This window comes from Gnatocerus cornutus, unplaced genomic scaffold, assembly GCF_029298725.1.
Source record: "Gnatocerus cornutus isolate USDA-ARS CGAHR unplaced genomic scaffold, icGnaCorn1.1 ctg00000260.1, whole genome shotgun sequence".
NCBI lineage: Eukaryota > Metazoa > Arthropoda > Insecta > Coleoptera > Tenebrionidae > Gnatocerus > Gnatocerus cornutus.
The window spans coordinates 27,501-44,743 of NW_028275579.1; the positions used below are offsets into that span (position 1 = coordinate 27,501).

Below are 17,243 nucleotides of genomic sequence, written 5' to 3' on the forward strand. Positions count from 1 at the left end.
GGAAAGCCACAACTACAATTTTTTTTTTTAAATATGTAAATAAACCTAAAAACTTGTAATTTTTGACATTTCTGAAGTTCCAGACCTGACACATAGATGACGCCATTTTAGGGTCAGGTCAGGTCAAATTATGCTTAAAATTCAAGAAAAATACGTAAATTAACCCAGAATCTTGTAATTTTTGACATTTATGAAGTTCCAGACCTGTCATATAGATGGCGCCATTTTTGAGTCAAAATAGGCGCCAAAATTCAAAAACAATATGTAAAATAAAGGAAAAAACAGTAATTTTTGACATTTATGAAGTTCCAGACCTGACACATAGATGGCGCCATTTTAGGGTCAGGTCAGGTCAAATTATGCTTAAAATTCAAGAAAAATACGTAAATTAACCCAGAATCTTGTAATTTTTGACATTTATGACGTTCCAGACCTGACACATAGATGGCGCCATTTTAGGGTCAGTTAGGTCAAATTATGCTTAAAATTCAAGAAAAATACGTAAATTAACCCAGAATCTTGTAATTTTTGACATTTATGAAGTTCCAGACCTGACACATAGATGGCGCCATTTTAGGGTCAGTTAGGTCAAATTATGCTTAAAATTCAAGAAAAATACGTAAATTAACACAGAATCTTGTAATTTTTGACATTTCTGAAGTTCCAGACCTGACACATAGATGACGCCATTTTAGGGTCAGGTCAGGTCAAATTATGCTTAAAATTCAAGAAAAATACGTAAATTAACACAGAATCTTGTAATTTTTGACATTTCTGAAGTTCCAGACCTGACACATAGATGACGCCATTTTAGGGTCAGGTCAGGTCAAATTATGCTTAAAATTCAAGAAAAATACGTAAATTAACCCAGAATCTTGTAATTTTTGACATTTCTGAAGTTCCAGACCTGTCATATAGATGGCGCCATTTTTGAGTCAAAATAGGCGCCAAAATTAAAAAACAATATGTAAAATAAAGGAAAAACAGTAATTTTTGACATTTATGAAGTTCCAGACCTGACACATAGATGGCGCCATTTTAGGGTCAGGTCAGGTCAAATTATGCTTAAAATTCAAGAAAAATACGTAAATGAACCCAGAATCTTGTAATTTTTGACATTTATGAAGTTCCAGACCTGACACATAGATGGCGCCATTTTAGGGTCAGTTAGGTCAAATTATGCTTAAAATTCAAGAAAAATACGTAAATTAACCCAGAATCTTGTAATTTTTGACATTTCTGAAGTTCCAGACCTGTCATATAGATGGCGCCATTTTTGAGTTAAAATAGGCGCCAAAATTCAAAAACAATATGTAAAATATAGGAAAAAACAGTAATTTTTGACATTTGTGAAGTTCCAGACCTGTCACATAGATGGCGCCATTTTTGAGTCAAAATAGGCGCCAAAATTCAAAAACAATATGTAAAATATAGGAAAAACAGTAATTTTTGACATTTATGAAGTTCCAGACCTGACACATAGATGGCGCCATTTTAGGGTCAGTTAGGTCAAATTATGCTTAAAATTCAAGAAAAATACGTAAATTAACCCAGAATCTTGTAATTTTTGACATTTGTGAAGTTCCAGACCTGTCATATAGATGGCGCCATTTTTGAGTCAAAATAGGCGCCAAAATTCAAAAACAATATGTAAAATAAAGGAAAAAACAGTAATTTTTGACATTTCTGAAGTTCCAGACCTGACACATAGATGGCGCCATTTTAGGGTCAGGTCAGGTCAAATTATGCTTAAAATTCAAGAAAAATACGTAAATTAACCCAGAATCTTGTAATTTTTGACATTTCTGAAGTTCCAGACCTGTCATATAGATGGCGCCATTTTTGAGTCAAAATAGGCGCCAAAATTCAAAAACAATATGTAAAATAAAGGAAAAAACAGTAATTTTTGACATTTCTGAAGTTCCAGACCTGACACATAGATGGCGCCATTTTAGGGTCAGGTCAGGTCAAATTATGCTTAAAATTCAAGAAAAATACGTAAATTAACCCAGAATCTTCCCAGAATCTTGTAATTTTTGACATTTCTGAAGTTCCAGACCTGTCATTTAGATGGCGCCATTTTTGAGTCAAAATAGGCGCCAAAATTCAAAAACAATATGTAAAATAAAGGAAAAAACAGTAATTTTTGACATTTCTGAAGTTCCAGACCTGACACATAGATGGCGCCATTTTAGGGTCAGGTCAGGTCAAATTATGCTTAAAATTCAAGAAAAATACGTAAATTAACCCAGAATCTTGTAATTTTTGACATTTCTGAAGTTCCAGACCTGTCATATAGATGGCGCCATTTTTGAGTCAAAATAGGCGCCAAAATTCAAAAACAATATGTAAAATAAAGGAAAAAACAGTAATTTTTGACATTTCTGAAGTTCCAGACCTGACACATAGATGGCGCCATTTTAGGGTCAGGTCAGGTCAAATTATGCTTAAAATTCAAGAAAAATACGTAAATTAACCCAGAATCTTCCCAGAATCTTGTAATTTTTGACATTTCTGAAGTTCCAGACCTGTCATTTAGATGGCGCCATTTTTGAGTCAAAATAGGCGCCGAAATTCAAAAACAATATGTAAAATAAAGGAAAAAACAGTAATTTTTGACATTTCTGAAGTTCCAGACCTGACACATAGATGACGCCATTTTAGGGTCAGGTCAGGTCAAATTATGCTTAACATTCAAAAAAAATACGTAAATTAACCCAGAATCTTGTAATTTTTGACATTTCTGAAGTTCCAGACCTGTCATATAGATGGCGCCATTTTTGAGTCAAAATAGGCGCCAAAATTCAAAAACAATATGTAAAATAAAGGAAAAAACAGTAATTTTTGACATTTCTGAAGTTCCAGACCTGACACATAGATGGCGCCATTTTAGGGTCAGGTCAGGTCAAATTATGCTTAAAATTCAAGAAAAATACGTAAATTAACCCAGAATCTTCCCAGAATCTTGTAATTTTTGACATTTGTGAAGTTCCAGACCTGTCACATAGATGGCGCCATTTTTGAGTCAAAATAGGCGCCAAAATTCAAAAACAATATGTAAAATAAAGGAAAAAACAGTAATTTTTGACATTTCTGAAGTTCCAGACCTGACACATAGATGGCGCCATTTTAGGGTCAGGTCAGGTCAAATTATGCTTAACATTCAAAAAAAATACGTAAATTAACCCAGAATCTTGTAATTTTTGACATTTCTGAAGTTCCAGACCTGTCATATAGATGGCGCCATTTTTGAGTCAAAATAGGCGCCAAAATTCAAAAACAATATGTAAAATAAAGGAAAAAACAGTAATTTTTGACATTTCTGAAGTTCCAGACCTGACACATAGATGGCGCCATTTTAGGGTCAGGTCAGGTCAAATTATGCTTAAAATTCAAGAAAAATACGTAAATTAACCCAGAATCTTCCCAGAATCTTGTAATTTTTGACATTTCTGAAGTTCCAGACCTGTCACATAGATGGCGCCATTTTTGAGTTAAAATAGGCGCCAAAATTCAAAAACAATATGTAAAATATAGGAAAAAACAGTAATTTTTGACATTTGTGAAGTTCCAGACCTGTCACATAGATGGCGCCATTTTTGAGTCAAAATAGGCGCCAAAATTCAAAAACAATATGTAAAATAAAGGAAAAACAGTAATTTTTGACATTTATGAAGTTCCAGACCTGACACATAGATGGCGCCATTTTAGGGTCAGTTAGGTCAAATTATGCTTAAAATTCAAGAAAAATACGTAAATTAACCCAGAATCTTGTAATTTTTGACATTTCTGAAGTTCCAGACCTGTCATATAGATGGCGCCATTTTTGAGTTAAAATAGGCGCCAAAATTCAAAAACAATATGTAAAATAAAGGAAAAACAGTAATTTTTGACATTTATGAAGTTCCAGACCTGACACATAGATGGCGCCATTTTAGGGTCAGGTCAGGTCAAATTATGCTTAACATTCAAAAAAAATACGTAAATTAACCCAGAATCTTGTAATTTTTGACATTTCTGAAGTTCCAGACCTGTCATATAGATGGCGCCATTTTTGAGTCAAAATAGGCGCCAAAATTCAAAAACAATATGTAAAATAAAGGAAAAAACAGTAATTTTTGACATTTCTGAAGTTCCAGACCTGACACATAGATGGCGCCATTTTAGGGTCAGGTCAGGTCAAATTATGCTTAAAATTCAAGAAAAATACGTAAATTAACCCAGAATCTTCCCAGAATCTTGTAATTTTTGACATTTCTGAAGTTCCAGACCTGTCATTTAGATGGCGCCATTTTTGAGTCAAAATAGGCGCCGAAATTCAAAAACAATATGTAAAATAAAGGAAAAAACAGTAATTTTTGACATTTCTGAAGTTCCAGACCTGACACATAGATGACGCCATTTTAGGGTCAGGTCAGGTCAAATTATGCTTAAAATTCAAGAAAAATACGTAAATTAACCCAGAATCTTCCCAGAATCTTGTAATTTTTGACATTTCTGAAGTTCCAGACCTGTCATTTAGATGGCGCCATTTTTGAGTCAAAATAGGCGCCGAAATTCAAAAACAATATGTAAAATAAAGGAAAAAACAGTAATTTTTGACATTTCTGAAGTTCCAGACCTGACACATAGATGACGCCATTTTAGGGTCAGGTCAGGTCAAATTATGCTTAAAATTCAAGAAAAATACGTAAATGAACCCAGAATCTTGTAATTTTTGACATTTATGAAGTTCCAGACCTGACACATAGATGGCGCCACTTTTGGGTCAAAATGGGCGCCAAATTTCAAAAAAAATATGTAAATAAAGTAAAAACCAGTAATTTTTGACATTTGTGAAGTTCCAGACCTGTCATATAGATGGCGCCACTAAATTATGTTTTCGACTAACAGGTGGCGATACCAACATTAATAGTTACAGAAAGCTGTAATTTTTTTGACTTTCAAGTTTAGGTAACTGTTCTACAGATGGCGCCAGCATTGCTACAAATACAGGAACCTGTAGTTGTTTTTTGACATTTGACATCTTGACCTAATCTATAGGTCTAAAGATCAGCAATAGAATGGACTTCAAAGTTGATAATAAAGCTTTATTTTTATTATATATCGTAAATGGATTGTGTTTAAGCATAACGTTTGAATGGTTATGCAACCGCTTAAACTAATTGTTGCCGAACTTTCGTCTTTCCTTTGCATTCTTGAATAACGGAAATATAGATGGATTATTTTTGTGCATGAATTTTAAATTGTTATGCAACCATGAAAACACTAATTATTTTCTTTTTTCGGAGTTTTTTCAGATTATTGAAAGTCTGACACAAAACCTGTCCGTAACTGCGGCGTTCTCGCCAAACGCTACAGCTTGAAAAATCTAAAATTCGCATAGTCTAAATGTCCGAGAAAAATCGAAATTAAATGAAAACGAACAAAAGTTCGGACCGAACTAACATTAATCGAAAGTGGATGTCATAATTTTAAGTCCCTAACTAAACGGGATCTAAAACCCTTTCGAAACTGTGGCGTTCGAATTTTGATGAAAATTATTCCAAGTCCAAAGTCGGAACTGAAGCGTTCACATTGAACGCTACAGTTTCGAGAATCTATTCGGAACTGAAGCGTTCACATTGAACGCTACAGTTTCGAGAATCTATTCGGAACTGAAGCGTTCACATTGAACGCTACAGTTTCGAGAATCTATTCGGAACTGAGGCGTTCACTTTGAACGTTACAGTTTCGAGAATTTATTCGGAACTGAAGCGTTCACATTGAACGTTACAGTTTCGAAAGGACAAAATTAACAAAGACCAAAAGTCCGAGAAAAATTGAAATTAAATGAAAATGAACAAAAGTTCGGACCGAACTAACATTAATCGAAAGTGGATGTCATAATTTTAAGTCCCTAACTGAACGGGATCTAAAACCCTTTCGAAACTGTGGCGTTCGAATTTTGATGAAAATTATTCTAAGTCCAAAGTCGGAACTGAAGCGTTCACATTGAACGCTACAGTTTCGAAAATCTATTCGGAACTGAAGCGTTCACACTGGCGATTGCTTATGCAACCATGAAAGCACAAATATGAAACGCTACAGTTTCGAAAACTCATTCGGAACTGAAGCGTTCACACTGGCGATTGTTTATGCAACCATGAAAGCACAAAAATGAAACGCCACAGTTGCGAAAACTCATTCGGAACTGATACGTTTACACCGAACGCTACAGTTTTGAAACCTCGTTCGGAACTGATGCGTTCAAAAATGTCGAAATTTTTACAAGTCCAGTTTCGGAACTGTAGCGACTGCATGGACTTAGCGCGAAAAGGACACATTCAGTGGGAACTGTAGCGGTAGGGACCCGTAAAAAAAGTAAAAAAAATAATAAAATATTTTATTTTTTGCTTTTTACCTTCCGTATACACAATTTTTTTTTTTTTTTTTTTTTTTTTTAAGTCCAAATTGGGAACTGTAGCGGTCAACAGAAAAAAAAACTTTTTCCATCAACCACATACAATTCCCATTTTTAATATAATATTATTATTTATATTAATATTATAATTATTCATAATATATTACTGAACATTTGCTTCTCCTCAGTTTCGTTCTTTGGTTTCCAATATCATTCACTCGATCATATTTAATTCAAGCTTGTTATCGGAGGAGAAACAAGTCTTTCACAATTTTCACCAGTTCTGCTTACCATGTGACGGATCTTTTGTTTTTCAACGGGCGGAACAATAATCGAGATTTTTACTGCTTGGTGTTTCGGGCTTTGTGTTTTATTTTATAGATCCGTCACATTATTCAAGTAAATTATTCAATTCAATTTGTCGTCTGCATTAGAGTCAAGATTATTAATTTCATCTCATTTGCAGACGACTTTGGATAAGAGCACTGGGTGGTCACGTTTTTTAACTAGCGGTGAATTAGCTAATTCGTTCGCAAAATGCACGTTACAGGCGGACTAATTCACATTTCGCTATTCATCGAGAAATTTTTATTCACAGCGGTATATTGTCTTTCTAGAGACTTACCACTTTTTATTTCATCGATGTATTTTTATTTTTAATTTAGCATAATATCATTAAACGGGGTCGCGATGTACGAGAGGTAACAGATCGTACGGACGCGCACATTTGATTTCATGTCAATCCATTCATCGTGCGTACTTGTCCGTCATCGCTGCCACTTACCATCACTACTCCCTATATATGCCACCGCGGCAGCGATCAGCTCTGAATCGCTCGATGCGTGAAACGATCGAAATCCCATAGTGCGCCGGCCGCTCGCTATGGGCGAGGGGTAGAGTAAAACGGTCTGATCGCTCGGTGCAAAAGTCCGTTTGGGTACTTAGAGACGGAATTTTAAAATTCTGATTTCGCAGATCAATTTCAAGGATTATTAGGACTCGAATGCTGTCGACCATGTTTTGTAAAAAAAGTTTTTTACGTTTTTACGGCAATTTGACTGAACGCTACAGTTTCGAAAAAAAGTCGGAACTGTGGCGTTCGATCGAAATTTTTCCAAGTCCGAAGTCGAAACTGTAGCGGTCGACCAAAATTTTTCTAAGTCCGATTCGAAACTGAGGCGTTCGACCGAAATTTTTCCAAGTCCAATTCGAAACTGTAGCGTTCGAACAAAATTTTTCTAAGTCCGAAGTCGAAACTGTAGCGTTCGGCGCTCATTCGTCTAAGTCCGAACTCGGAAGTGTAGCGGTTGACAAATTTACATTGACCAAAAGTCCGAGAAAAATCGAAATTAAATCCAAACGAACAAATGTTTGGGTCGAACTAGCATCGATAGAAGGTAGATTTTATAATTTCAAGCTCCTAATTAAACGGGATCTAAAACCCTCTGGAAACTGAGGCGTTCGAAATTTTGATGAAAATTTTTCTAAGTCCGAAATAGGAACTGTGGCGGTCGAGCGAAATTTTTCTAAGTCCGTAGTCGAAACTGAGGTGTTCGAATTTTTGATAAAAATTTTTCTAAGTCTCATGTTGGAACTGTGGCGGTCGAGCGAAATTTTTCCAAGTCCGAAGTCGAAACTGTAGCGTTCGAACGAAATTTTTCTAAGTCCGAAGTCGAAACTGTAGCGTTCGGCGCTCATTCGTCTAAGTCCGAAGTCGGAAGTGTAGCGGTTGACAAATTTACATTGACCAAAAGTACGAGAAAAATCGAAATTAAATGCAAACGAACAAATGTTTGGGTCGAACTAACATCGATAGAAGGTAGATTTTATAATTTCAAGCTTCTAATTAAACGGGATCTAAAACCCTCTGGAAACTGAGGCGTTCGAAATTTTGATGAAAATTTTTCTAAGTCCGAAATAGGAACTGTGGCGGTCGAGCGAAATTTTTCTAAGTCCGTAGTCGAAACTGAGGTGTTCGAATTTTTGATAAAAATTTTTCTAAGTCTCATGTTGGAACTGTGGCGGTCGAGCGAAATTTTTCCAAGTCCGAAGTCGAAACTGTAGCGTTCGAACGAAATTTTTCTAAGTCCGAAGTCGAAACTGTAGCGGTCGACCAAAATTTTTCCAAGTCCGATTCGAAACTGAGGCGTTCGACCGAAATTTTTCTAAGTCCAATTCGAAACTGTGGCGGTCGAGCGAAATTTTTCTAAGTCCGAAGTCGAAACTGTAGCGTTCGGCGCTCATTCGTCTAAGTCCGAAGTCGGAAGTGTAGCGGTTGATAAATTTACATTGACCAAAAGTCCCAGAAAAATCGAAATTAAATGCAAACGAACAAAAGTTACGGTCGAACTAACACCAAACAAGGGTGGCTGTGATAATTTCAAACCCCTAACTAAACGGGATCTAAAACCCTCTGGAAACTGAGGCGTTCGAAATTTTGATGAAAATTATTCTAAGTCCGAAGTCGGAACTGAGGTGTTCGGTCGAAATGCCGTAAAAACGTAAAAAATATTTTTTTCAAAACACCGTTAACGGCATTCGAGTCCTAATGACCCTTGAAATTGATCTGCGAAATCAGAATTTTAAAATTCCGTCTCTAAGTACCCAAACGGACTTTTGCACCGAGCGATCAGACCGATTTACCCGACCCCTCGCCCATAGCGAGCGGCCGGCGCGCTATGGGATTTCGACCGTTTCGCGCATCGAGTGATTCAGAGCTGAACGCTGCCGCGCTGGCATATATAGGGATAGTAGTGGTGGTATGTAGCAGCGGACAAAAGCGTACGATCGAAATGTGATTTTATGTGCGTCCGATTATCTTGTTACCTCTCGTACACCGCGACTTACCCGTAGTTGGGACGATGGCCGGAATGTGTACCCTGTGGACCCACCATCGTTTGAGGGATGACAAATCTTGCCATTGACCATGCACAGCGAGATTGCGGATGCGGCGAGCGTTTCTATGTTAGCGGTCCAAATGCAATCAAAGATTTTATGTGTTCGTGTCAGAACGACCAAAAATTAACAAATGCGTCAACTCACTAAAGTCCGAGCGAGAATTTTGAAATAAATAAAATTTCATAAACTCGTAACGTGTGAATATTTCTAAAGAGAAATCTCACAATAAACCGTCGCTTTCAATCTAGCGAAGAGTATGGAGAATGTTTGAACTTTTGCTTGTCGACGACGATATTTTTTCTTTACGATAAAATTTCAAGTCGATGTGCCCAAAAATCTCTAAATTTTGAACTGGGAAATTATTTCTTCGTCCGATGAATCGCATTGATCTCTGTTTTTGACGAAAAAAAGACGGATAAAATGCAGCATTCAATCAAGGATATAAAATAAAAGAAAAATTTTCCGTAAAAACTATATTACAATGGAGGATTATGTTTCTACTTTTCGTCCGATGAGTCGCAACAAAAATAAGTAATCCATCCGTCGTTGTTCGTTTAGTCGATCTGAATGCACTGTAAAAATTTATTAAAGTAAAATGTTACGTTTGCATTTCATGAATTTTGACAAACGTGTACCGAAATGTGTACAAATTATTTATTTCGACGACGACGACAACTTAGAACGGATGAATAAAATTAATTGTTGCAAGATTCAAACAAGGATGAAAAAGTCATAGAAAATTATTCCGTAACCATGATATTGGATTATTTTTTCTTCACTCTCTCCTCCGATGAGTCGCAACAAATAAAAATCCATAAATCAATTCATCCGTCGTTGTTCGTTTAGTCGATCTGAATGCACTGTAAAAATTTATTAAAGTAAAAATGTTACGTTGCATTTCATGAATTTTGACAAACGTGTACCCCGAAGTGTGTACAAATTATTTATTTCGACGACGACGACAACTTAGAACGGATGAATAAGAATAAAATTGTTGCAGGAGATTCAATCAAGGATGATGTGAAAAAAATGTCGAAAAATTTTCCATCCAGAAAGATCGCGTGGCGTTACGTCTCTTCTTACGAGGTTTTCGTTTCGCAGACACGCACACTTTCTTCAAAACAATAATAGGAAAGTGTTCAGTTTTTTATAAGAGCAGCAGGTGTCTTTCCGAAATTCTACGATTATTGTAGCTTATATGACTAGAAGGAAAGAAAGACTAAAACTCTCTTATTTTAAAACAAGAACGCAGTTCCCTGGTTGATCCTGCCAGTAGTCATATGCTTGTCTCAAAGATTAAGCCATGCATGTCTCAGTACAAGCCAAATTAAGGTGAAACCGCGAAAGGCTCATTAAATCAGTTATGGTTCCTTAGATCGTACCCACATTTACTTGGATAACTGTGGTAATTCTAGAGCTAATACATGCAAACAGAGCTCCAACCGGAAACGGAAGGAGCGCTTTTATTAGATCAAAACCAATCGGTGGCGGTCTCCGTCATCGTACAACTTGGTGACTCTGAATAACTTTACGCTGATCGCACGGTCTCGCACCGGCGACGCATCTTTCAAATGTCTGCCTTATCAACTGTCGATGGTAGGTTCTGCGCCTACCATGGTTGTAACGGGTAACGGGGAATCAGGGTTCGATTCCGGAGAGGGAGCCTGAGAAACGGCTACCACATCCAAGGAAGGCAGCAGGCGCGCAAATTACCCACTCCCGGCACGGGGAGGTAGTGACGAAAAATAACGATACGGGACTCATCCGAGGCCCCGTAATCGGAATGAGTACACTCTAAACCCTTTAACGAGGATCAATTGGAGGGCAAGTCTGGTGCCAGCAGCCGCGGTAATTCCAGCTCCAATAGCGTATATTAAAGTTGTTGCGGTTAAAAAGCTCGTAGTCGAATCTGTGTCCCGCGCCGCCGGTTCATCGTTCGCGGTGTCAACTGGCGTGCCGCGGGACGTCCTGCCGGTGGGCTTAGCTCGAGAGGGCGGCCCAACTCAATCCCGCCGCGGTGCTCTTCATTGAGTGTCGAGGTGGGCCGGCACGTTTACTTTGAACAAATTAGAGTGCTTAAAGCAGGCTAAAACTTCGCCTGAATACTGTGTGCATGGAATAATGGAATAGGACCTCGGTTCTATTTTGTTGGTTTTCGGAACCCCGAGGTAATGATTAATAGGAACGGATGGGGGCATTCGTATTGCGACGTTAGAGGTGAAATTCTTGGATCGTCGCAAGACGGACAGAAGCGAAAGCATTTGCCAAAAACGCTTTCATTGATCAAGAACGAAAGTTAGAGGTTCGAAGGCGATCAGATACCGCCCTAGTTCTAACCATAAACGATGCCAGCTAGCGATCCGCCGACGTTCTTCCGATGACTCGGCGGGCAGCTTCCGGGAAACCAAAGCTTTTGGGTTCCGGGGGAAGTATGGTTGCAAAGCTGAAACTTAAAGGAATTGACGGAAGGGCACCACCAGGAGTGGAGCCTGCGGCTTAATTTGACTCAACACGGGAAACCTCACCAGGCCCGGACACCGGAAGGATTGACAGATTGAGAGCTCTTTCTTGATTCGGTGGGTGGTGGTGCATGGCCGTTCTTAGTTGGTGGAGCGATTTGTCTGGTTAATTCCGATAACGAACGAGACTCTAGCCTGCTAAATAGGCGTATTTCGACATCCCAAAGGCCCGTCGATCCTGGGTTCGCCCGGTGGTCGTGCGCGGTTTTTACTGTCGGCGTACAAACAATTCTTCTTAGAGGGACAGGCGGCTTCTAGCCGCACGAGATTGAGCAATAACAGGTCTGTGATGCCCTTAGATGTTCTGGGCCGCACGCGCGCTACACTGAAGGAATCAGCGTGTCCTCCCTGACCGAGCGGTCCGGGTAACCCGCTGAACCTCCTTCGTGCTAGGGATTGGGGCTTGCAATTGTTCCCCATGAACGAGGAATTCCCAGTAAGCGTGAGTCATAAGCTCGCGTTGATTACGTCCCTGCCCTTTGTACACACCGCCCGTCGCTACTACCGATTGAATGATTTAGTGAGGTCTTCGGACCGGTACGCGATGGCGTTTCGACGTCGTCGATGTCGCTGGGAAGATGACCAAACTTGATCATTTAGAGGAAGTAAAAGTCGTAACAAGGTTTCCGTAGGTGAACCTGCGGAAGGATCATTAACGTGTCCTCGTACACACGAATTTTGACATATGTATAATTTATTATTATGCATTTTTATTTGATCGTGTCGATGTACACTTTATGTTTTTACAACACCGTCGTCGATGACATGGAGTCGACGGCACGATCTTTTGTCGTGCCGTTGCTTGTTTCTTTTTGAAACACCGTGTGTACGACGTTTTGAACTACGAATCGTACATATTCGGAAAAACAATAGCGTTACGCTGGCCCGCAGCGCCGGTCCTTGCGATCGAGTTTTTCACCTTTTTTGAACGAGAAAAACCGAATTCGCTCGGGCATACGGCTGTTTCTTCGGGTACCTAGATTTTTTGATTTTTTTTGTACTATCTCTCGATCTTTTCCAATGATGGAAAAAAGGAGGGACGCTTTCGGTTTTTCGACCGGATCGCGGAAAGTTGTGAACTCCACCGCGAAAGTCGAAAGACGTTAGAAGTCCTCTTTTTTCGGACACACGGAGAGGATGTAGCAGAGTAGTCGAGAAAGAAGAAAATCGCAGGTGTCGAATTAGGTTACGACTCCGTGGGTTTTAAATGATTTACGCCCGGCTACGGGACCGGCGAGAAACGCTCCCGATTTTACGATTCGCGTGAATGATGTTCGTCGTTAGACGCTTCAAAGAGTTTTTTGAAAGCGCCGTTAAACGAGCGATCACACACACATCACACCTTGCTTTTTTAATGTTTTTGGTAGATGTGGTAAAGTGATTTCGTTAGAAACGGTAAAATTCTCTTTACGGAGCGTACGACTGCACCATTTCAAAATTATATACACCGTCAATCGTCATTAAGTCACGATATAGAACGGTAAACTTGAGGATTTTATGTTAGACGCTCAGTCTGGCACGTCTATAGATTTTTTCGTCAAAATTCACGATCTGTCTTCGGTTTGGCGACGAAAAAATATAGAAAGAAAATTGAAACACGAACACAAAGACCGCCCGCGAAAATCTCTTTTCGCTTACGGCGGATACTAATTCGCTTTTTCATAACGAGTACGATGATGTAATGATGTGTTGATTCCGATCGATCAAAAACCGTCTCTTCGTCACACTTTTTAAAGTGCTTGACACACGCACACTAAATGAAAGACACAATAAAGGAAAACTACCGAAAATGTAGTTTATGAGAGAAAGCAGCATTATTTATTAAAATTATTGCTGAGAAAAAGGAAATTGGCAAATTCCTAATTAAAATCGTATCGAACATGTCCCATCTTCACACATACATGCTCGTACTTTGCGTGTAAAAGCGGAGACCGCGTGAAAAAGAAAAGTGCTTCTTTTTCGGTGCGCGGATACAAATTTGTGTTTGGGTTAATATTTTTTTTAATTTTTTCGTACGCGTAAAACTGAGACCGACGATCGCGTTCCCTTTCAGACGAGAAAGTACGGACGAAAGACAATTAAGAGCGAGAATCATAAATATCCATACCACAACACCGAAATTTTAGACGTGGCACGTTTCGGAACCACGAAGATCATTTTCGTTTCGGATGTACGCACGTACGCAAAAATTTTTGCAAGACGTGTATAGACAGCTGGACGATCGGCATGATCGGGGTTCTTGTGGAACGAGCGTTTAAATTTTAAAAAGATTACCCTGAACGGTGGATCACTTGGCTCGTGGGTCGATGAAGAACGCAGCTAATTGCGCGTCAACTTGTGAACTGCAGGACACATGAACATCGACATTTCGAACGCACATTGCGGTCCTCGGATATAATGTTCCCGGACCACTCCTGGCTGAGGGTCGTGTCAATTTCAAAGACTGCTCGGTTTTCGTTTTCGGACGAAAACGTCGGAGCGTGTTGGATGTGTTGCGACGCGTCGAATAGGTACTCATTAATGTACGTGATCGTCACTTACGTCACGATATAACGACGCACGCCTCGAACGTGTGCCGAGACGTTTACTCGAGCGTGTTTTTTCGTCAAAAAGGACGGGACGGGTATGCTTTGTATTTTTTTTTTACAAAGTCCGTCGGACGTCCACCTTGCGAATCATAAATACGAAAGTGTTTACGTCGGCACATGTTCTTGCGTGGTGTGTCGTAGAATCGTGTGTTTGTGTGCGTTTCTCGTGCAGCGAGTAAATTTGCGCGACATCTTAAGACGCGAAAGCGACCAACTACTACTTGTTGTAGTTGTTGGCTGGTCTTTCGGCGTAGCACGTCCTATTTCTTCAACATGTCGTCATTTAAAAAAAAAAATGGCGTTTTAAGGTTGAGAACGTTATAGACGGTCGTCGTGTCCGAGACGTGTAATGCAAATCGCGACAGACGTCAGATCGTAAGCGTTTCTGTAAACTTAGCCATTTTTTAAAAAGAAAAATGACGAACACGTATAGCAAGGAATGGGAGACGTGTCGTGATCGTCGAAATGACCGAATGAAAAATTTTTATTTTTCATATGCGACCTCAGAGCAGGTGAGACTACCCGCTGAATTTAAGCATATTACTAAGCGGAGGAAAAGAAACTAACTAGGATTCCCTCAGTAGCGGCGAGCGAACAGGGAGAAGCCCAGCACCGAATCCCGCGGCCGAAACCGGACGCCGGGAAATGTGGTGTTAGGGAGGATCCGTCATCCCGAGATCGTGCGGCGCGTCCAAGTCCATCTTGAACGGGGCCACAGCCCATAGAGGGTGCCAGGCCCGTAGCGACCGCTGCCGATAACGGGAGGATCTCTCCTCAGAGTCGGGTTGCTTGAGAGTGCAGCCCTAAGTGGGTGGTAAACTCCATCTAAGGCTAAATATGACCACGAGACCGATAGCGAACAAGTACCGTGAGGGAAAGTTGAAAAGAACTTTGAAGAGAGAGTTCAATAGTACGTGAAACCGTTCAGGGGTAAACCTGAGAAACCCGAAAGGTCGAAAGGGGAGATTCAGCGTGACTCGATGGCGGCGCTGGACGATCGTGTGACAGATGGCGTACGCGTCGTTTGCACCTTTCGTTTTGTCGATCTGCCGTCGAACGCGTGCACTTCTCCCCCTGTAGGACGTCGCGATCCGTTGAGTGCCGGTCTAAGGCCCGCGGTGGAGCTCGTTCGGACGGTTCGCCGTTCGCCGAATGAACCCGTGGTGTTTCCCGATCGGCTCGCTCGACGGTATACAGATGGCGCGGGGCCGCTACACAGTTAGCGTCCGACCTTCGGCAAGCGCGCCCGTCGTGATGGTGATCGGACCTGGTGCCGGTCCCGTCCCCGGGTGGCTGTTCGCTGAGGTGTTCTCGGACAGACCTCGTTGAAACGCCGATCTGCGACGCTATAGCTTTGGGTACTTTCAGGACCCGTCTTGAAACACGGACCAAGGAGTCTAGCATGTGCGCGAGTCATTGGGATTTAACTAAACCTAAAGGCGCAATGAAAGTGAAGGTCCGCCTTGCGCGGACCAAGGGAGGATGGGCGGTCGTTACGGCTGCCGCCCCGCACTCCCGGGGCGTCTCGTTCTCATTGCGAGAAGAGGCGCACCAAGAGCGTACACGCTGGGACCCGAAAGATGGTGAACTATGCCTGGTCAGGACGAAGTCAGGGGAAACCCTGATGGAGGTCCGTAGCGATTCTGACGTGCAAATCGATCGTCGGAACTGGGTATAGGGGCGAAAGACTAATCGAACCATCTAGTAGCTGGTTCCCTCCGAAGTTTCCCTCAGGATAGCTGGCGCTCATAGCATACGAGTTTCATCCGGTAAAGCGAATGATTAGAGGCATTGGGGTCGAAACGGCCTCAACCTATTCTCAAACTTTAAATGGGTGAGATCTCCGGCTTGCTCGAACTATTGAAGCCGCGAGACTCGAATCAGAGTGCCAAGTGGGCCATTTTTGGTAAGCAGAACTGGCGCTGTGGGATGAACCAAACGCCGAGTTAAAGCGCCTAAATCGACGCTTATGGGATACCATGAAAGGCGTTGGTAACTTAAGACATCAGGACGGTGGCCATGGAAGTCGGAATCCGCCAAGGAGTGTGTAACAACTCACCTGCCGAAGTTACTAGCCCTGAAAATGGATGGCGCTGAAGCGTCGTGCTTATACTCGGCCGTCAGAGGCATGTGCGGTCAGGTTATTAAATTAACCGGCCATGAAGCCCTGACGAGTAGGAGGGTCGCGGCGGTGAGCGCAGAAGGACTGGCCGTGAGGCCGTCTGGAGCCGCCGTCGGTGCAGATCTTGGTGGTAGTAGCAAATACTCCAGCGAGGCCCTGGAGGACTGACGTGGAGAAGGGTTTCGTGTGAACAGCCGTTGCACACGAGTCAGTCGATCCTAAGCCCTAGGCGAAAGCCGATGTTGATGTGGTGTAGATTTTTGTCGTTGGTCGCAATTCGCAATTGTTGACGGAAACGTACGGAATTGTGCACACACCCGATGGGCGAAAGGGAATCCGGTTCCTATTCCGGAACCCGGCAGCGGAACCGTTTATAATTCGGGCCCTCGAAAGAGAGTTCGTCGGGGCAACCCAAAAGGACCCGGAGACGCCGTCGGGAGATCCGGGAAGAGTTTTCTTTTCTGCATGAGCGTTCGAGTTCCATGGAATCCTCTAGCAGGGAGATATGGTTTGGAACGCGAAGAGCACCGCAGTTGCGGCGGTGTCCGGATCTTCCCCTCGGACCTTGAAAATCCGGGAGAGGGCCACGTGGAGGCGTCGCGCCGGTTCGTACCCATATCCGCAGCAGGTCTCCAAGGTAAAGAGCCTCTAGTCGATAGAATAATGTAGGTAAGGGAAGTCGGCAAATTGGATCCGTAACTTCGGGATAAGGA

At 41.3% G+C, this 17,243-nt stretch overlaps 2 non-coding genes and 1 pseudogene across 2 annotated transcripts; all 3 read left to right on the top strand.

Annotated features, from left to right (window-relative positions):
* The first annotated feature begins 10,554 nt into the window (after nt 1-10,554).
* Nucleotides 10,555-12,475, top strand: LOC148165644 (small subunit ribosomal RNA). Its single transcript, XR_015771294.1, has one exon. It is a non-coding gene; the product is annotated as a small subunit ribosomal RNA (ribosomal RNA).
* Nucleotides 12,476-14,091: 1,616 nt separating this feature from the next.
* On the top strand, nt 14,092-14,248 carry LOC148165645 (5.8S ribosomal RNA). Its single transcript, XR_015771292.1, has one exon. It is a non-coding gene; the product is annotated as a 5.8S ribosomal RNA (ribosomal RNA).
* A 658-nt stretch (nt 14,249-14,906) lies between these two features.
* LOC148165646 (large subunit ribosomal RNA) lies at nt 14,907-17,243 on the top strand (annotated as a pseudogene; the record flags this gene model as incomplete).